This window comes from Halichondria panicea, chromosome 3 (genome assembly GCF_963675165.1).
Source record: "Halichondria panicea chromosome 3, odHalPani1.1, whole genome shotgun sequence".
Lineage (NCBI taxonomy): Eukaryota > Metazoa > Porifera > Demospongiae > Suberitida > Halichondriidae > Halichondria > Halichondria panicea.
In genome coordinates, this window is record NC_087379.1 from 3,603,278 (window position 1) to 3,623,407 (window position 20,130).

The 20,130-nt window shown below is 41.1% G+C and overlaps 2 long non-coding RNA genes across 6 annotated transcripts; one reads left to right on the forward strand and one right to left on the reverse strand.

The window, feature by feature from the left end:
• Nucleotides 1-614: 614 nt before the first annotated feature.
• LOC135332870 (uncharacterized) lies at nucleotides 615-3,252 on the forward strand. 5 transcript variants are annotated; one of them, XR_010393664.1, is made up of 8 exons: nucleotides 615-1,257; nucleotides 1,365-1,450; nucleotides 1,586-1,678; nucleotides 1,865-2,032; nucleotides 2,161-2,563; nucleotides 2,639-2,801; nucleotides 2,865-2,954; nucleotides 3,014-3,252. It is a non-coding gene; the product is annotated as an uncharacterized LOC135332870 (long non-coding RNA). The 5 variants fall into 5 exon arrangements; XR_010393661.1 differs by having other exon boundaries at nucleotides 2,639-2,954; XR_010393662.1 differs by having other exon boundaries at nucleotides 2,865-3,252.
• An 11,039-nt stretch (nucleotides 3,253-14,291) lies between these two features.
• Nucleotides 14,292-17,530, reverse strand: LOC135333615 (uncharacterized). The gene is made up of 2 exons (XR_010393998.1): nucleotides 14,607-17,530; nucleotides 14,292-14,470 (listed from the first exon to the last, which is right to left on the reverse strand). It is a non-coding gene; the product is annotated as an uncharacterized LOC135333615 (long non-coding RNA).
• Nucleotides 17,531-20,130: the final 2,600 nt, after the last annotated feature.

Genomic DNA, 20,130 nt, shown 5'->3' on the forward strand with positions numbered 1-20,130 from the left:
ATGCAATCAAATGCAAATGCAACCAGGCCGCAAAACTAACTATGAAAGTCATTGAGGATGATGGTGAAGGGTCGCATTCAACGTACGGTATAAGGTTAATTGCTACACATGACACACACCCTGATTATTAATTGTATAGGAGGCACAATTTATATAGCCATTTGATAAGTACTAGGCCTACATGCAGTACACGAGTGAGGCATGCAGGCCTGGTGCTTATCAAATGACAGAGACTCATGTACTGTAGCCTTTATCAAACATCCGTAGATCAGGGTACAATTCTTTTATCTGCCACAATTTCAGTTTCCTTGGAGTATGCTGAAGACAGTACATTAAGCCATAATATTTTCAGCCAGTTCTTATCATCTCGTGGAATCTTGTCACCAATGTGTAATGTAAAGTTCCTAACCAAGGTTATAATACTTCGCCTAAGTTTGGTACCAGTTTCACGTACAAATTTCACATCAATTATTCCGGGCTTATCTTACCTGAGCTATCTTACTCAAAATATTTTTTGATAACGATACAGTGGGAAAGCAAGCACTTGAGTTGTACAACTCCCTCAATTGTACAACTCCCTCAATTGTACCATATGAACTCCTTTCCCACTGTATCGTTATCAAAAAATATTTTGAGTAAGATAAGCCCAGGTAAGATAAGCCCGGAATAATTCCCGGAATAATTGATGTACTGAAATTTGTACATTACTGAAAAGCCATGCACAACCGGTTGATACCATACTCTATTGAGTTTCGGTCGTTTGACTGACCAGTAAGAAGCTCCGGTGTGTTCCTCCGGTGTGCGTAGTTTACAGTCATTTTCATTAAAGCATGTTTGAGCTTCTTCTGTTGTCACCATACAAGATCTACAAATCCTGTAAGCAAATGACATGCTACCCGAAACGAGTGCATCGTAATATTTAGTTTTAGGTCTTCGATAAAATTAATGGTCTAAGAAAATATTTGGCAATATCCTGATATTTCCAAACACCCACAAGAAATATTGCTTTGCTTTTAGTGAAGAGCGGTACTTGGGCCGTATGTAAGCAACCCAACTTATGCTTTCGTGCATACGATCCTATTGGATTACATACCTATTGGATTACATACTTCTTTTGCAATCTCTGCTTCAGCTAGGTGGTACTCTTTTGTCTGAAGTAGTGATGTTTACGTTTACGTACTAGTTTTTCTGCTTTTTTGACAATTTGTGGATCCTCATCTTCCTCGAAAAGAGTGAAGAGAAGAGAAGTGTTATCAGGTGAGTTCATCTGACTATGTTTTCATTTAGTTTTATAGTTGTCACTTTATATATATACCTACTCATATCACGCTTGTGCATAGTGACCATAACCTTTCTCTGCACAGTCTTCAACAGTCTTCACTAGCCACCATCATCTCCAGCTCATGGCATTCATTCTCAAGGAAAATGCCGAGGGAAATATGAAGGCCAGGTGGGCATACCTACATGTATGTGTATACATAGTACACGTATATATATTGTAACCTGTAATTTACATTGGTAAGTTGTATCCCAGGAAAGAAGGGTTGTCGTACAACATTATTGTACTGTTTTGCCTCTGCTCCAGCTGCGTTCAAAGTCCTAACACTCTGGGGTGGGTCTCAGAGCTGATCAGAAGTAACCAGGCACCAAATGCAGCAGTACTTTCCTGTTTTCAGAAGTAAGATGTTTCTTTGTTGAAACCTGTACATGTATCATAGTACCTGATGTGGCCATACATATGGCACAAAAATTCGTAGTCGCCACTCAAAAATGTTTTGATCTTCTTCCCTCTGCAATGGCAATGTGTCGTAATGATGTTATAGCACAATAATTATTATTGTGGTGTTGTGTGTATCACCTCCAGGTTTTAGACTCCAGGTCTTCAATCTGGGCAATTCTGAGGTTGACGGGGTTGTCAGACGCTTCAAACATGCAGAACACCACGTTGACGATCTGGAAGGACATCTTGAAGCTTCCTCCTTCCCCAAACTTGACCCACAATTCATCACTAGGGATACGACCTTCATGCCAGGTGAGACGGTGTACCCTGTTTATAGTATGATGTGCACTTTTATTTACTTGTGTACATGCATGTGGTATTCGTTACCCTGTGATGTCGTTGTCGTTCATTGACAACATGTCCTCTATCTTCTGCCACAGATCCTTGACGTACGCCATAGGAACATTCGTAATCTCAATGGTATTGTGACCATCATGGACGTTAACTCGGTACTAACTCCCCTACGTACTGCTCCGATTCTGCCCGCATCTTCTTTTCTGAGGCTATCTCGACTCCCCACTGCTTCAACCACCTGATTCCAATAAGGTGAATATGAAGGTACTTGTAGTTTAAACTTGCCTCCTCGTCTTGTTCTCTGCCAGGTGCAGGTCCACCTTCATTGCCCTGGCAGGAATCGATATCTTGATACTCCCTTTCTCTCGGAGCTTAGCAGTCACCTCATTTGCCAGCTGAGTACACTCATCCCCATCTGATGTCTTTTCCTCTGATGTCTAAGTTCAGAGGAACGACGCCGCACAGTCCGAGAACTTGCCTGCCCAGAAGGTACTCTTTACTGTTTTGTGCAGTGCATATTGTATTCATTATACCTGTCCTCCTGTCTGTAATTGTTAATTGTAGTGTTTGAGATTGTTCAGGATCGCATGACAGACTCCGTGTTACAAGATCACATGTTGTGGTCAGACTTCGAATGAAGGCCAGGGGAGGTTGCCTGACAGTGCAAAAATCAGCCACATGATCAGGGACACACATGATCAGGGACAACAAAGGGATTCGGCTTTTAGTAAGCTCTGGCAGCCAGCAGCATTCAGCACGAGGAGCACAAGTCACATTTTAATTCATTCAGGTCCATGTGTTTAATAATAGCCTGTGGAGAGATGTTGGGTGGTCTGCCTGCTTTTGAAATAGCCGTGCAACCCACTGATCAACCCACTGGGTTTGTAGTCTGTTTTGTTTGCTTTTGCACGCTTGGTGAAATACGTTATATTTCTACAGGGATGACAATAGCATTGAGGATGGATGGAGGGATTATCAGAAGACCAAATGTGTCCGATAGTTCGCTGGCATTTTCTGAACACTGATATTTGGTAGTCCTTTTCCCTTTAGCTTTAGAGGCTTTTCCCACATTGTCCCACACACTCTACACAGTCTCTCTAAGGCTGCTTTGTGCGCTTCTATCATTCCTGTGAATTGTAATGTCATTGTACATTTTAATCAATATTTGATGTTGCATATCTCACTGCAAAAAGTTAGCGCATTACGTGCTTCCTACAAAGTAACCACTCATTGCATGATTGTTTGATAACAAAACCACGAGGTATGTTTGGCCTGCGCAAAACCATATTGTTGTTAATTTGTGTGCGCAGTCACAGCAGTGACGTATTAAAGAACGATTACATGATTACATGATTACATCACAAAAAACGTTCTTATAATTCAAGCCTATTTTTTCTAATATTTCATGAAACATTACTAAGTGGCCAACATTACTAAGTGGCCAACTTGAAACACCTCGTGAAGGAACTCACGTGTCAAAAGCTCCATTATCACTGCGATGGTAGAGCTCACATTTGTGATCAAAGCGTTGTCAATAAACTCGGCAGTAAGGCTTCAGCACGTTCCAATCAGCACGTTCATCGGTAGCACTTCGTATATCCACTCTGAAACAATTTTCTTTCTCGGCCCGCCATGTGGCCCGCTTATTGGATTTTAAGAGATTTTGTCCCGCCGGCTCGGTTTTTGGCTCGCCTATTGCCTCGCCAAAACGCGGCCAATACGTGTCTTATCATTGTATAATTTAGACTACCAGCAAAAATTTGCTCGTGGCAACCTAAGTATTGGCTGGCACGAAATTCCCAAGAACACAAACAGCCTACATGTACCCTGGCATACTCAACACGTTCTCCTCATAAACATAAAACCCAAACTCTAAACTTTAGACAGGGTACAGTCACTACAGCCGCACAGATACAAGTACAAGTAACTCAAGTAACTGATATGCAAACCATAAAACTTTGGGGTGAAATCTGCGAGCAATACAATCCAGATTCACAAGTTGGTATCCAGTAGTTGTCACAGAATGTACCTTCTCCCGAGAAAACCTCAATAATTTAAAGTTACAACTCTACTCAGCATCATTAATGATATCTACACAGAATTTATACAGAAAACACACGCTACCTACGAGAGATTACACTCAATCAGAGGGAATGAAAGCAAATGGCTCATCATCTTTCCAGGTGATTGACATGTTTTCTGAACAAGTGAGGGTGACCTTCATGATGATTTGATGTTGCTCAACAACATTGAAAGTAAGTATCTCTGCCTTTGATTTCTAGCAAAGTATCATTATAATTATTCCTGTATGCATGAATATTATTTTTAATCGCTACAATCATATCTGCTATCTGCACTACATATCGGTGGTAATAATGAGAACGTCTCTCTAGGAAAGGCGCTAAGTTTCTGCACAGGCCCATGCAGTGCGATTAATGGAACTGACATAGCCTAGCAAGATCTTCAACATGTGCACTGGTCAAACATGTGCACTGGAACTGACATTGCGTAGCAATTTTCACGATCATAAGAACAAAATTTCATGTTTGCTTTGCTTAACCACGTTAACCACGGTGGATTCGGAATTATATGGTGTTGCTTATCCTCAGTTCATGGTATAACTATAGCCATGCATAATTAGGGGCTGGGGGAAAAGGAAGGGGTGTTTGTTAAGCAGAGTAGAATAATCGTAACCTCAGAGGAATAGGCTATAGACAGAGTCAAACACTGCTGAGTCAAACCTCATGGAACACATGTGAAACTACACAGTGGTGAAGTTCAAAGAACTTTGAATAAGTGAACAAAGGACATGACCTCATTGAACACATGTAAAACTACGCTGTTCAAACCTATACAGTGTATGCAAACGAGAGTGTCAACTCAAGTACAGCTAGCTGTGGTTTACTATTTGTGGTTTACTATATAATCATAAACTAGGGTTATAATCAAGCTCCTTAGGTATGTTCATGAAAAGAAGAAGAAATAACATTTGTGTAAGCGACGACAATAGAAATCTAGTACTCATCGACTTACAGGAGCTGTACGTACGTCAACGTCAATTACGAAATAAACCGGAGTTGGACGTTGGAAACTTGCAAGAATATGGAAAAACTCCAGAATGAAGGTGAGATGAGATATAGGCCATTCTTGTCTCCTTATATATAGGTGTTGCTGATGTTACTCTACTCAGCACATTTACCTTCGATTTTTACCTGCACTGCTATAAATTATACACAGAGGTAATTAAGGTCACTAATTAATTGGCAAACTTCTCTTGCAGACTAGTTTTTAGTGTCCGTAAGTTTAAAACGTTATTTTGCAGGGAGGTTTATTTTTCCAATTTGCTAATGCAAATTGCCATGATAATTTAGAAAACGTCGTTATGCAAAACTACACCTATTATGCTAAAATTATTCCGAGCATCCGAGCCTCAGATAAGCATTCCTCAAAACATGAAGTGAACGGGGGAGCCCATTATTGTTTTATAATAATTGCTAATTGCTGTGACCAGCTGGAAATAACATGTGAAGCAGAAATAAAAGGTGATTTCATAAGTTCAGAGTGGACGACGACCTAAAACTTCACTAATAGAACATTGATATTTCACTTGGTTCCGTTTTCCAGACGTTTTGTTTGTCAACAAAGAGCTTCATTAACCAACTTCATTAACCAACCAAGTTGCATATAGTCAGTGTTCAGTGTTCAGTTGTGTTGGCGTGTATTCAGGTTCCTTAAGGTTATACAGGTTATACATGCAACTAGCGCCCGAGAAATATAATTGTGCTGCATTTCCAGCATTTCCAATATTTGAGGAATTACGGTCGAAATCGATTAAGCAGAGGCTCTCTAAAACAAATTAGCTAGTCTCACATCGTTATGACTAATTTCAAGTAGGTGTATTTCTTTCAATGCATGACCGTCGTAACTGGTTCTTTCAAGCAACTTTTAGCCTCAAGCCAAATTGTGCCGCAAGACTTGCACACCGCAAGAGTGAACGAAGAGTGAACGTCGTGCAGGGACAGACAAGATCACAAGCAGTGCATGGACATTCGCAGTGCATGGACATTCGCTATACTATCCACAGAGCTATACTATCCACAGCGCTTACTATGGCCATAAAAGTAAGACCAATACAAACCTATACACAGTTGAATACGACGATATTCCTCCTCAAGTTTCATCTCAGAAATTGAATAAATTCATTCGTGATCACCAGCCAACAAGAGGTTTAGGGCAGAGATCGTTTGGGAGAGACCAGAGAATGAAATTGATCAGGAAGAAAGGCAAGGTAAGTGATCATATCACAATACGTGTACAACTTAGCCAATTATTATCGCTTTCTTTCAGCAGATGTGTGTGCGCGATCTTCCTCGTGGTTACAAGACACTACAGCCCGTCCACAGAGGGCTCAACCACTGTCCACACTGTTTCTGTGTCCCCATGAGTCATTCAACAGCCTCCAACGACAGCCTCCAAAGTTTTTGAAGGGCCCACATCCAGCTAATGCAGAGGCTCTGCAAGTTGTTTTGGAGGTGTCTGAACACGCTTGGGGTGTGGCAGGACGAGGAGTACTTGAGAGCGAAGGAGCTGCGCACTGCCAGGAGAGACATCATCATGCCACGCTGTGTAATTGAAGTAAGAAATTCATGGCTATCCTACATGAATTTGACGATAATATAGAAGATTAATTTTAGTGACTCATTATTAATTGTATGAGATAAACATAGGATGACGTAAAGAAAAGAGGGTTAGGGGGTTAGCGAAACAAAAGTACATTATACCAATATACTCACTATACTCACACAATTAGACGTCTGGTCCCACACAGCCAGGATCAGGTACAATCTCCCCATCTTCTAAAATATCAGAATCATCGCCATCAAGAAAACTACAACAACAATAACAATAAGATATAACTCCAAGCTTGTCATGTTCTTTGTAACGTGGTGGTCCACAGTACATACTTGACGAGAGCAGTTCTGCGGTCAGGTCGCTGAAGGTCTTTCAACTTGCGCTCGCTTGTGTGCTCTCGTCCCACGTCCGAATAATTGTGCATATAATTATTAATATCAAATTGTCAGTCCAACACAGCCAACACAGCCAAGTTCATTCTCATAGAGAAAACCCTGGTAGAGAAGTGGATCCTCTTTGAGATGTAGCAGAGAAGCTAGCTGGTGGTTGAAACTTTCCACCCAATACGTATCAACACAACTGACACCCGTACGGAACTCCTTGATCAGGGAAGATCAGCCTACACCCAGTTTGACAGAGCTTTCATACTTACACAAGTGATGCGTCAAGCTGGTAATGACCCAAGTCAAGTGCAGTTCAGAGACATCCTTCTCAAGTTGAGAAATGCAGCCCAAGATTGGGAGGAACTGATGAAGCACACACCAACCAACGTGCAAGATCTCACACCTTTTGCCAATGCTCTTCATCTCTATCCTACAGTTGAGGCAGTGGTTGAATACAACATCACCAAGCTTAAGGACTCTAATCAGCCTATTGCCACTATCAAAGCCATTCACACTGGCATCACCTGATGGCCTGGAAGCTGTTATATGCCTCGCCAAGTCAGCTCGTGTCAGCAACCTCTGGGTAGAAACCGGCCTTGTGAATGGAGCAATGGGGCAATGGGTACAATTGAAGCTATTTGCTACAGAAATGGATACAGAAATGGAGGCCCACCTGACCTACCTCTAGCAGTGATGGTCAAGCTTGACCACTACACAGGACCAACACTCCATTATGGCACTGTATTATGGCACTGTGCCTATAACACCCCTCAGACGTCCTCATGGTCATTCATAGTGATGAGATCATGGATCACGGTAATGCTGAAGATGGCATGTTTGTGTGTGTGGGTGGAGAGATTGAGCTTGTTTGTTGAATTGTGAAAAGCCGTTGGTCTTCCAGCATGAAGACGCTGGCTGTTGGAGAGAGAGGTCAAGCGCTGGAAAGTGAATGGTGGAGAAAACAGAAGGTCTGTTATGTGACAAACTCTGGAGCAGGCGACAAATGTGAGTCCACAACAAAATTCTTTTTTGCCAACATCCACTACTACTTTGTCAAGAGTAAGTCCTTGGGACTTGTGGATGGTGACAGCCCAGGCTAGCTTGAGAGGGAGTTGCAGGCGAGAGCACTCTATAAAAAGCTAAGTGATCCATTTACACATCATAATAAAATTATTGTAATCATTAATTTGTATGTACACATGTAGTAATCACGCATAATAACATCAAAACAAAAATCCGTGATCAAAAGTCCTAGGTAATTGCCAAGGGGGAGGTTTACCTCTCAAAGTCCTAGGTAATTGCAAGGCGAATTCGCCTTGTGAAGAGCTTGGGTGAAACTGCAAGGGGGAGGTTTACCCCAAGATTAACAGCTAAATGTAAATCCTAGGTGAAAACAGTTCATGGTGAAAGCGATTTTCAAGTAAGTTGAAGGAATGCTTCAGCTGTACAGAGCAACTCACTCTGCTTCTGTACCCTGCTTCTGTACCACCATAGTCCGCTAGCCTAAGTACAACTATAACATGACTGACCTGATAACTCATGCCAACCCTTTTAATATAATTATACAGGTTATCACATGGAAAACCCTTGGCCATTGTGAATCTGTACCTCCCGTCATCAGACTCCTATGATGATTTTATACGTGATAACTGCGTATGCATCTGAGGAGTCTTGACTTCATGCATTTTCAATGTCCACAATCACTTTTGATATTCATTTTTGATTATTACTACAACAAATTTGATGTGTCTTCATTGTGATTGTTCATTGTGTTTCTAGCTACTGAATGTTGATGAATATCATGCATGGGATGGGCTATGATTGTATACGGTTTCCTTTATACGGTTTCCCTTATTTACGATGTCCTTGATATCGTCCTCGTCCACGTGACTTAAACTTCAATTCAACTTTATATCTTTGCTCTTTTTCTCATTTCTTCCTCCCTTCGATCATCCACTTCCCTTTCTCTCTTCTTCATTCGTTCATCTTTTTCTAGCTTTTTCAACTTTCGATCCATCTGCATCACTTGTCTTTCCATTTTATCCTGCTTGCTTTTACTGTCCTTGATTCTTCTTTCTTGATCAATTAACATCAATTCCTTTTCACGCAAATCTACTTCTTTCTGTCTGAGAGCTGCCTCTTTCTTTTCCAGGTTTGAACCCCATCCCCAGTCAACGCGTCATGATACTTTGTATCTGGCAGTCTCACTAAAGAAGGAGCACTTGGTCTATCGTCCATCTAGGTATGACTCTGTCTCAGTGTTCCTTTCTTGGACAATCTTACCACGTGGCTCTTTACTATACCTTCACGTGGCTCTTTACTATACCTTCAATGTTCACAAGGCAGTACTCCTCGTGGCCATTTACAGTTGGCTTCGATCGTGATAATCTTCTTCAATCCAAACGTAGATGGCTTCCAACTCAGCTGATAGCACCGAAACGGAGTTTCAAAACATTGCCAGTTACACTGGGTGTGACTCCGCAAAAGTGACTCCGCAAAAGTGACTGGTGTTGTTGTCAACGTTAGCGACATGTCCCCATCGAAGAAAGGAACCGACTATTTTCATGCTACTTTACATGATGGGATTGAACAAACGAGGATTTTTGGCTTCCGAAAACGTCAAAGAGACCTTCTCAAAGAATTCGAAGAAAATGGCGAAACAGTGGACATATCAGCCTGTAAAATCAAAAAGAGCAAATTCGCAGAAGACTTTAATGTACAACTGGCAACAAACACAGCATTTACAACATCACCTCAAAAATTATTTATTGATCGCAATAAATTTTCCCCCAACAGTGATGTTCAGCTTTGTGATCTAGTGGAGTATCTTCTGTTATCAAAGTTCTACGACTAGAAAGCAAGGCTACTGTATCAGGTGGTCAATCATTACAGAATGTGAACAAAATAGTGCTGTGGAACGACGACATTGGAGAGTTAGAGGACGGCAAATGTTACCATCTCAAGCAAGTCGTAGTCAGAAAAATCGCTCCTAGATAAGTCTTACATTATGGAGGTATCCTTTCTCAGGTCATTGCCTCTTTGACGAGTCCATAACAGGTCGATCTGCATGAACAGGTCTGCTGGAAGATTAATAATTAGTGACCATAAAGATTTTATCTCATGTGAATCACTATACATGTGAATCACTATACAAAAAAAGAACAGAGAAAGAATTGAGTCATGGGAAATTGCCACCCGTACCCGTACTACATCGACTCCGACTTACGAGAGATCAGAAACTCCTTTCCTATTGGGTCGATAGTAAAGATGGGAGCTGAGGGAAAACAATTTTATTTTACAACAGCAGATAATACTGGAACACATTACTTTCCGATGGGGTCTCAGAAAAAGGCCCAGAACTATTTAGTGAGGCTCAGCCAAACGTCCCAGTATCAACCCAGACTACACGTTGCTAGGATTTAGAGCACAAAAGAAGAAAACACGAAAGAAGCGGACAACAAAGAGCCAAGAAAGAAGGTTAAATTTAATTTAGTAAAAGTGTTGTAACTAGAACAGGACTGAGAAGAATATGACTGAGAACTCACTGTACTGTTCTATTTACTGTGGTAGATCTCTGTTACAGGCCGGTACAAGTAAGCTTGCTCATGTAACAGTGACTAGAGAGTAACAGTGACTAGAGAGATCAGCCACAGGATAGAATCTACCACAGAAGTCTACATGAGCTATAATATTACTCACCAGGTCCGTGTGTGTGTGTGTGTGTGTGTGGGCACGCCGTGTTTGTGTGTGTGTGGTTTTTGTGTGTGTAGAGTGTGTGTGTGTTGGGGGGGTGTGTGTGTTGGGGGGGGGGCGGGGGTGCACGCCATGTGTGTGTTGGGGTGTGCATGCCGTGTTTGTGTGTGTGTTGGAGGGTGTGTTGGAGGGTGTGCAAGCTGTGTGTGTGGTGTGTGTGCCGTGTTTAATTTTTACTTTGTGTATGTGTGGAGGGGTGTGTGTTGTGTGTGTGTGGGGGGGTGTACGCCATGTGTGTGTTTGTGTGGTGGGGGTGTGCATGCCGTATGTCTGTGTGTGTGGGGGGTGTGCACGCCGTGTTTGTTTGTGTGTGTGGGGTGTTCACGCTGTGTTTAATTTGTGTGTGTGTGTGTGTGTGTGTGGGGAGGGGGTGTGTGTAGTGTGTGCAAGCCGTGTGTGTATAGGGGGTGTGTGTGTGTGTGTGGTGTGTGGTGTGATGCGATGCGATGCGATGCGTGGTGTGTGTGTGGTTGTGTGTGTGGTTATGTGTGTGTGTGGGGGGTGTGCACGCCGTGTGTGTGTGTGTGTGGGCACGCCATGTTTGTGTGCACGCCATGTGTGTGTGTGTGTGTGTGTGGGTACGCCATGTTTGTGTGCACGCCGTGTTTATGTGTGTGTTCGGGGGGGGGGGTGTGCACGCCGTGTGTGTGTGGTATATGTGGTATATATGTTATGTGTTTGTGTTGTTTGTGTGTGTGTGGGGGGGGTGTGCACGCCGTGTGTGTGTGTGTGAGGAGGGGGTGTGCAGTGTGTGCTCACCTTTGACCTCAAAGGAATTCTATAAATGTTTAATTATCACATGACTGAAGACGTCATGATGATGCGTGTCCAACCTCCTCTCGGTTTTCCTTGTTGAGAGGATAATTCATCATCGACGTACTATTTCTAGGTCATTGGAACAGTCTTCATGGGTCGCTAAGGGTCGCTAAGGAAGATGTGACTGTCTCTACTATCCAGTAAGTATGGCATGCAGTTCACTGTGTATTACTGCACATTCCCCCCTTTCAGATCATCACATACAAGCGACGCAACAAGAAGATTTGTCCATTTAATGTACGGTGCACAAGAGCATAAATCTCCAAAAAAATTTTTAGGGTACTCACCTTTGACCTGTTATAACTCGCAAACCGTAACTTTTACAATATTCAAATTGTTCTAAATAACCGTGAAAAATTAGAATTTTAGTGGTTGCTATAAAATGCTAAGCTTTTTTTTCTAAATCAAGCACACAGAATTTTGTTAGAGAAGTCTCTGTAGCTATTACAAGATGCCTAAAACTAAGAGAAAGATCCATAGCAAGCAAGGGAAGCTAAGAAACTCAAGTTGTCCCAAAAAGAAGCCACTATCCCAGATGAACCGCCAGAGGAGCCAACCATACCCGTACCACCAGCACCACCAGCTTCTTCCAACTCAACTGAAACTCAGCCTCTCCTTGATGATGAAAAAATGAAAGATTATGTAGAAAAATGGACCAGTTCTTTGTCTCGAGATAATTTGAAGTCTTTGGCAATGACACTTCACTACGCGCTGGTTGTATTAAATGGTGTCAAGCAGACAGATGCCGCTAATCAAATTGCGAACCTCATTTTAAGGAACGAAAGAACTGTGAGAGAATGGAAGTATTCTTTTTTCCAGCATGAAGGTTCTTTTCCTGATTCCCAGCAAGGCAAGTATCAACGTCAAGGACAAATCTGCAAGTAAATTTGTTCAAGACAATGCTGTTGTTAAAGGGAAGCCAAATTTAACTGCCGCAATATTTTGTCGTTGGGTGAATGAGCATCTGTTACCCAAAAGTACCCTTACTCCTGGCTAGATAAGTGTGCAAACAGCTCGTTTATGGCTGCACGAACTGGTCTTAGACCATCGACGGCTAGAGATGATGTTATACAGCATCGAACAAAGTTCCTCTGCCAGCTTATTGTTGGAGGATTCCTCACACACGAGTTGGCACCAAACGTTGAAGCTAAAGAGGCATTCCAACTGCAAAAAATATCCCAACTTTCAATGCTAATGAACTGCTACAATGCCTGAAAGTCAAGTTATTCGCAGGGGATCGGGCATAATGGTGTCCGATTTTGTACTTGAACACGACGGATATTTGTGTTTAACGCAGGCAGAGTATGATGCAAACATTACAATGGGAGCGAGAACGAGAACACTCACTTCTGGAATATGGCGAATCACGTGACGGATATTGGACTGGAAACAAATTTATGAAACAAATGGAAAGTGCGGTTAGAATTGCAGAGGATTATCGGCTCTTCTGGGTATTTGATCAAAGTGGTTGCCATATGGCCTTTGACGAGGATTCTCTAAACGTGAATCGCATGAACGCTGGACCTGGTGGTTCTGTACCTTGCATGCATGATACCACTTACAAAGGAAAGACGATGTACGTCACCAAAGAGGTCCGTAAAGATGGTTGTTTGGTCAGAATACCCAGAGGTTTAAGAGATATTCTGGAACAAAGGGGGCGGTACACTCCCAAAATGAAATTAGCAGACATGTTGGCAAGCCATTCTGGAAAAATCGGTTACAATACTCTTTTTTCATACTCGTGGTCTGAACCCGATAGAACGTTGGCGAAGCGATACAATTACAACATTACCAGACTGCGAAAAAATACACCGACTGGTCTTGATAGTGTGTCCAATGAAAACATTACAAATTACTTTAGAAGAGCTAGAAACTATATGTATGGATACTTACTAGGGCAAAGCTGGAATTGAACTGGAAAAACTGATTAAAAAATACTCAAAAGAATTCAAGTCGCATCGGTGAGTGCCAGAAACGGACTGAAAGTTTTTCTGACGAGAAATATATATCAAAGAATTTTTTTCTATAGATCTATAGTACTCTTACTTAACATTGTGTAGGTGTGAATTTTCATGCTTCTGTCATTGTAATATTCAAAGTATGTGTGATGAATATCATTAGTTTGTACTTCTCACCAACCACATGTGTCTATAGCTAAGTTTTACTCTATAGGAATGTTGGCCATACACAGAGCATTGTGTGTACCAAATTTGGACATCATACCCTTAGAGGTACTCACGGTAGTGCAGTTTTTACAAATTTGAAGGGCGTGTCCAATGTTTTAACCCAAAAGTTATATATGGATACAAATTACCATATTGCGCAAATACAAATATGTCTCCATTGAGTTCCAGAACTCGAACAAAAAAAATTGGGTCCTAGACTTTTTTCTTAGCAATGTTACAACAGTTTTTGTAAACATTTTTCTTGCTTATAGTAAGCTTAACCCTTTCCCGGCTTTAATTAAAACAAAATAATACAGAATTAATACATGTTTTTCTTTAAAAATCCATATCTTATGAACCATACATTGAAATCACTCGTAACTATTTCCTACAGGTAGCCCAGACCCCGGGGGTACCATGACATCATCATCGTTACCTAGCAACTGCCCACCCCCAACTAATTAGCGATTGTTTACAAACATTCACAATTATGTACACAAACAATATTATACGAAGGCACAAAGTGCTATAGACACTAAGTAAGTGTTCTCAATGTTCTCACGGTGACATAGTTCGATCAGGATCTGCCGAAACTTCTCTGCGAGGTCGTATCAGCAGACGCCCTTTTCCCGGGAAACGTTCTTCACCTACACACACGTTTACAAGTTCAATGGTGGCTCATGATATCCACTGCTGTACTAACTAGCCTAAGCAAACATATACTGAAGCTATCCTGAAGCTATCAGTATACAGTATGTTTTACAAATGCTACTCTAGACTTACCAGATCCAGAAACTTGGTCCAGCTCCTTCAGGCTCCTCAGGCTCTTTATTTTTTAGCTTGAGGTAGCTTCCTACCTAGCTATGATCCCAGTCACTGTCCTCTCACTCTACAAGGCCATGAGGATTGATATTCTCACTGTCTAGCAGCTCTAGAACCCCACTGAGGTTGTACTACAAAGATCTTGAAGTCATCATCAAACGGTCACTTTTCTTTCGACCGTACTGCACAAAGTGTACCTCAAAGCAAGATGTTGAAAATACCATGTGAAAGAGCAGCTCAATGCGCATGTGCTGGTACCTACAGTGTGCGCATAGCTCCAACACAGCCAGCACAGCAAATTTTTGAAAAATCTCGGTCAGCTGGACGACATATGTCGTCCAAAGCCGGGAAAGGGTTAAGCTGGGTGTTAATGCTATTGTGCACCGTAGTTGTACTGTAAAATAACTATAGATTTCCGGCTACGAAGATCGAGGAACCCAAATGACCCACGGAAAGCTCCAACTTCAACAAATTGATTTTAACGATGAATATGTTATAGGATGACGTTTTTGTGAATGTTCAACTATTGGTGCTTCCATTGGACCACCACCTGTGACATCATCATGCTGTTAGAATATGTGTACATTGAAAATATGTTAGGCATGAAACTATCTTATATGTTTGAGTTAAATGTTTGAGTTAAGATTGTTGTGCAAGGTTAAAAGAATTTTGTAAATTTATAGTAGCAAAATAATGATTGTTAGGCATTTATTTTTTGAGTTATGCTAGTTAAGGTCTGATTTTTGCGGAGCATGTACTAACTACAATAGTATACTTTTCATCTGCTTTTCATCTGTACTAACTTGTCTCTTTGTCAAAAGTGGTGTCCGTTTTGATGCTTTTTTCTGACGTAGGTTGACGTAGGTTACATCACAAATTATCTTGTCGTTATTTGGTACTCATGTGATGTCAGGTGATGTCAGTCATAATGTGGATTGCTACGCAACAAAAACCAACCATTTTGGGCGACTGGTCTAGCTGTGAAAAGTATACTATATTGTAGTACATGCTCCATTGTAGTACATGCTCCTCAAAAATCAGACCTTAACTATTAACTAGCATAAACTCTACTATAAATTTACAAAATTCTCAACCTACCAGTCAGAGGAGGTACGACATAGGTTGTGTCAAAAAATAAATCTACACTGATGGTGCCAAATGATGGTGCCAAAGTAGAAGGCTGCTGTGACGATCACTCTTGATTACTCATGCTCATTTTGTGCACCTTGATCCACTTTGTATGATCGCAACATGTGCCAGGTCAATGAGCATGCGCAAAATCATTTCGTGCAGTGGGCAAGAACTTGGAAATTAACAGCACTAGTATTATGTGAAGCTGATTCACAAACACTATTGGCATGGTCCGGTCCCCTTGAACCAGAACTGTGTGGAGTAAGTACACACTGGTGGTATTCCGTGAAGGCAGGAGACGAGTGGTGGAAGGAGAATCTCAAAACAAACATTTGACACTGTTTGGATGCCCTTACAGTACTACCTTATGGAGATTAGCAATACAGAATTTTATCACAGTTATTCGGTATCAGGTATCAGTCGTTCTGCTATTGCTAAGTTATTACCAAAGTGTGTGGAGATAGTATGATGTGTGGAGATAGTATGAAGGATGTAGTGCAAGGATTACTGGGGATTCCCTGGAGGATCACATTATACCTATAATTAAACCTAAAGAAAGTGCATCAGACTAGTGGATTATTTTTAGATGGTTGGCCTTGGAAAAGTGCATGATGCTCGTGTGTTTGTTAATTCATCATTGGACGTACCACTAGTAATTCTTGGAGACCCGTGGTTGATGAAACCTTTTGCAGACACAGAAAATAGCTAGGATGGAAGGATGGTGGGAAGATGGAAGATGGAGAGATGTTGAGAATGAATGCTTGTAATCGTTGTACATAATATCTGTGAAAGGAATGGAGACGCATCACCTTCTAGTATGTTCTCGTTCGGCTAGTATGATCTCGTTCGTCATCACATCACATCAGCCCTTCAGAAAGTGCACATTCCAGGAGTGCTGCACGGACAGACCAGCAAAACCGAGCTCGTGAAAAAGACTGCACACAGACCCAGAAGGTCACATAACGTGCAGACACAGACAGCAGAAAATCAGCTATAGTAGACATGATTTATAATTATACATAATTAAGGAATTAAGGAGGATGTGCAAACAATTAAGATGTAGAATACATTCAGACTGAGTTATTTTTATATAAAATTCTGATCTCGGATAGTCGTATTGGATTTGGTCGATACTACTGTTTGGTCGATACTACTGAAAGGAGGCTTACTCACTGACAAGCACATGGCAGACAGCAGGAGCCGCCCAACAAAAATCTGTATGTTCTTTCACAATTTTTCGGCACTGTCATCAACATTCGATCTCAACCTTTTAAAAGCTGTCGCTCTATGGAAAATGCCTGGACCATATAATGTTTTGCAATCTGTGTGTTTGCAATCTGTGTGTCATTGTTATAATTAGGGGAAGATCCTAGGGGAAGATCCTAGGACACACATTCAGCTGGAGAGGACTCCTCTTGAACTATGCTTAGTTTTTGACATTGATGTTTAGTTAAATTGTCCCTTTTTCACCATACAAATTTGAAGCATAATTAATGATTGCTTTTAGTGCAAATAGGATAAATTCTCTCCTAAATTCTCTCCTATAGAGGCCCTCAGATAATATTAAGCATACCCCATATTATTATAGGAGAGATTATTATAGGAGAGACCCCCAGATTAGGCATTGTCCATAATTATTATTAGGAGAATCATAATTATCATAGGAAAGCATTCTCAGGTACGTTAAGGACTGGGACCAGCAATTATTGCTTGCTGTATCAGCTAAAACGCAGCCACGCCCACGATTTTTAATATGTTTTTGTGTGTAGCTACTTATCTTTTTTAGTTCTAATTCCGGAGGTCTTGCTCTAAATTTTTAGTGTAGTAGGTAGTTCAAAGGTTTGTGCAGACTAATCAATCGGGAGGAAGCATGGTACTCTATGCAAAGTAAGTTATTAGCTTTTACATTAACAGCTAGAAAACTAGGTTTTTTGCAAAATCGACAGCTCCCTCCCGATTGAATAGTCTGCACAAAGCTTTGAACTACCTACTACACTAAAAATTTTGAGCTGAAAGGAAGGTTTAGACCTCCGAAATTAGAACTAAAAAAGATAAGTATCGTGGGCGTGGCTGCGTTTTAGCTGATTCAGCAATAAATGCTGGTCCCAGTCCTTAACCTACCTGAGTTCTATAGGAGAGTATTAAACCTCCCATATTATTATAATTATTATTTAGTGCCGAGAGTAGCTTTAGTGCCGAGAGTATAGAGTATATAATGCACATGCATTATAAAAATGCCTTATGTGACAGTTTATGTGACAGGCTCTGGGAAAACAGACCAATTGGAGCGGATATTGGTATTGAGCAATAGCCAGATTTATAGTCATAACTTTTTTCTGGCTTATGGCTTATAGTTATTTACAGTCTTTCTACTACCCCTCCGCAAAATCTGATGCTAAGCAGCCTGAGTGGGCGTTTCTCAATACTGCTGTTTTACAACTTCGAGTTTCCAACGCGCATAACTCCGTGCAAACTAAGCAAAGCTGCATAGGCAATCCTTTGCTCTATCATCTGGTATATAGATCGCAAAAATTATAGCTTGCGCCGTTATCCTATATACTTCTGGCCGCTACAACAACCAACAATTTCGTATAAAATTAAAACTACGCCAACGAAGCTGTACAGTATCTTATTAGCAATGTATTCCAGATTGCAGGTGGCACTGCGTTGTACCTCCCTAAACAGAGATATGTGCCACTTTATATAAGTGCCAAAGAAGAAGATAGCCGTGTTCAAGTTGTCTCAGATTAAGTTGGTTCACTCCACTCGTATACTTTACTGACCCTTGGCCCTGATGGGTGCACCCTTCAGCCTAATGGAAATGATGGAAATGAGTAGGTACACCGTCTCAGGTGTATTAAGGCATGTCCAGAATCAAGAACAGCCAACGTCACATATATCAAAAAGTATTCAATATTAAACATAGTAATTGCACATTTTGTTTTGTCATAATAATTTAAGTTTCCTTAATGAAAAAAAGATCATGTGACTATCATGTGACCAATTAACATGAAATTTCCTTGTAAAACTAAATTATAAAAAAACCATTTGTTCCAGCTTAGTTAGATCCTATCTTTTCTTGGAATCCTGATGTACATATCATATACTGATGAAATCCTGCTGTGCAAAAGCAGATTCATAGGTAAGGCCACTCCAAGTGATACTCTGGTTTCTGGTCCACCGCCCGCATCAGATTTTATTCTTGGATTTCTATCTCATTATTGGATTTCTATCCCATTATTTCTACTACGCATGCGCATAATGGTCCATGTGGTACAAAATAGTGTGATAATGATATTCATTTGCAAAATAATGAAATTCATAAGGTGAAATTGATAATGACATAATGAGAAATGAGAAAAGCCGCCCGCCCGCATGCAATTAGAAAAACTTCAGGACCAGAAACCAGAGTGTCACTTGGAGTGGCCTAATCACGGTCTACAGGTAATCACGGTCTACACAAACAACATGCTAAGATTTACCTGAATTGTCCCCGAGATCTCCTCCTAACATTCTTGTTTGGTTGCACTCTGTCTTGCGCAGCAGGAAACAAGTTCTCTACTATCTAATAGTCTTAGTTAAGGCCTTTAATAACTACTAGGTAGCTTACAACAAATAGTTTTTCAGGGTTTTACACGATCAACTAGCTACGGTCAACTTCAGAAAGCTAAGTACAGTGTCATGTGACCGAAGCTCCACCCCCACTAGTAATTGCAGATGTTTTAAACCCACGCATGTGATAAACATTCCAATGCGATGACACTTGTGTATGAATATCATTATAACAAAATTCCTTGTAATTTTAATTTGGACAGTCCTTAATGCCCCTGAGGTGTATGTGCTGTATGCATTATAAACGAATGGGGCCTGTTGCTAAGATAGCCAAAGAGGTGACACTAGTGATGAGGTGACACTAGTGATTCCACATGATATCAAAATAAGGAGTACGCCGAAGGTTTAAGGATAGTACGCCGAAGGTTTAAGGATAGTAAACAATTAAACGCGAAGAGAGCCAAGGTGCACTTGATTTTTGGGGATCTGAACAATCCCTTCCTTCACTTTTGACGGAGTTGATGACATTACAGGTAATCACCTGAATATCAGCAGCTTAGTGATGATGAAGACACCCACATCGCTACGATCGGAAACGGTATGGATGAAGGAAGGTATGAAATGACAAAATAGTACCTAATTGAATTGTGGGTGGAAAATCTACAGCTGACTTCTGCCACAACCCTACTCAATCTTAGTGTCTGTTCAAAAACGGTGCAAAGGATCAACTGGAATGGTCATCCAAAATCCTGGTATTTAGCTACTGTCCACGAGCTACTGTCCACTACTTTGCATGACACTC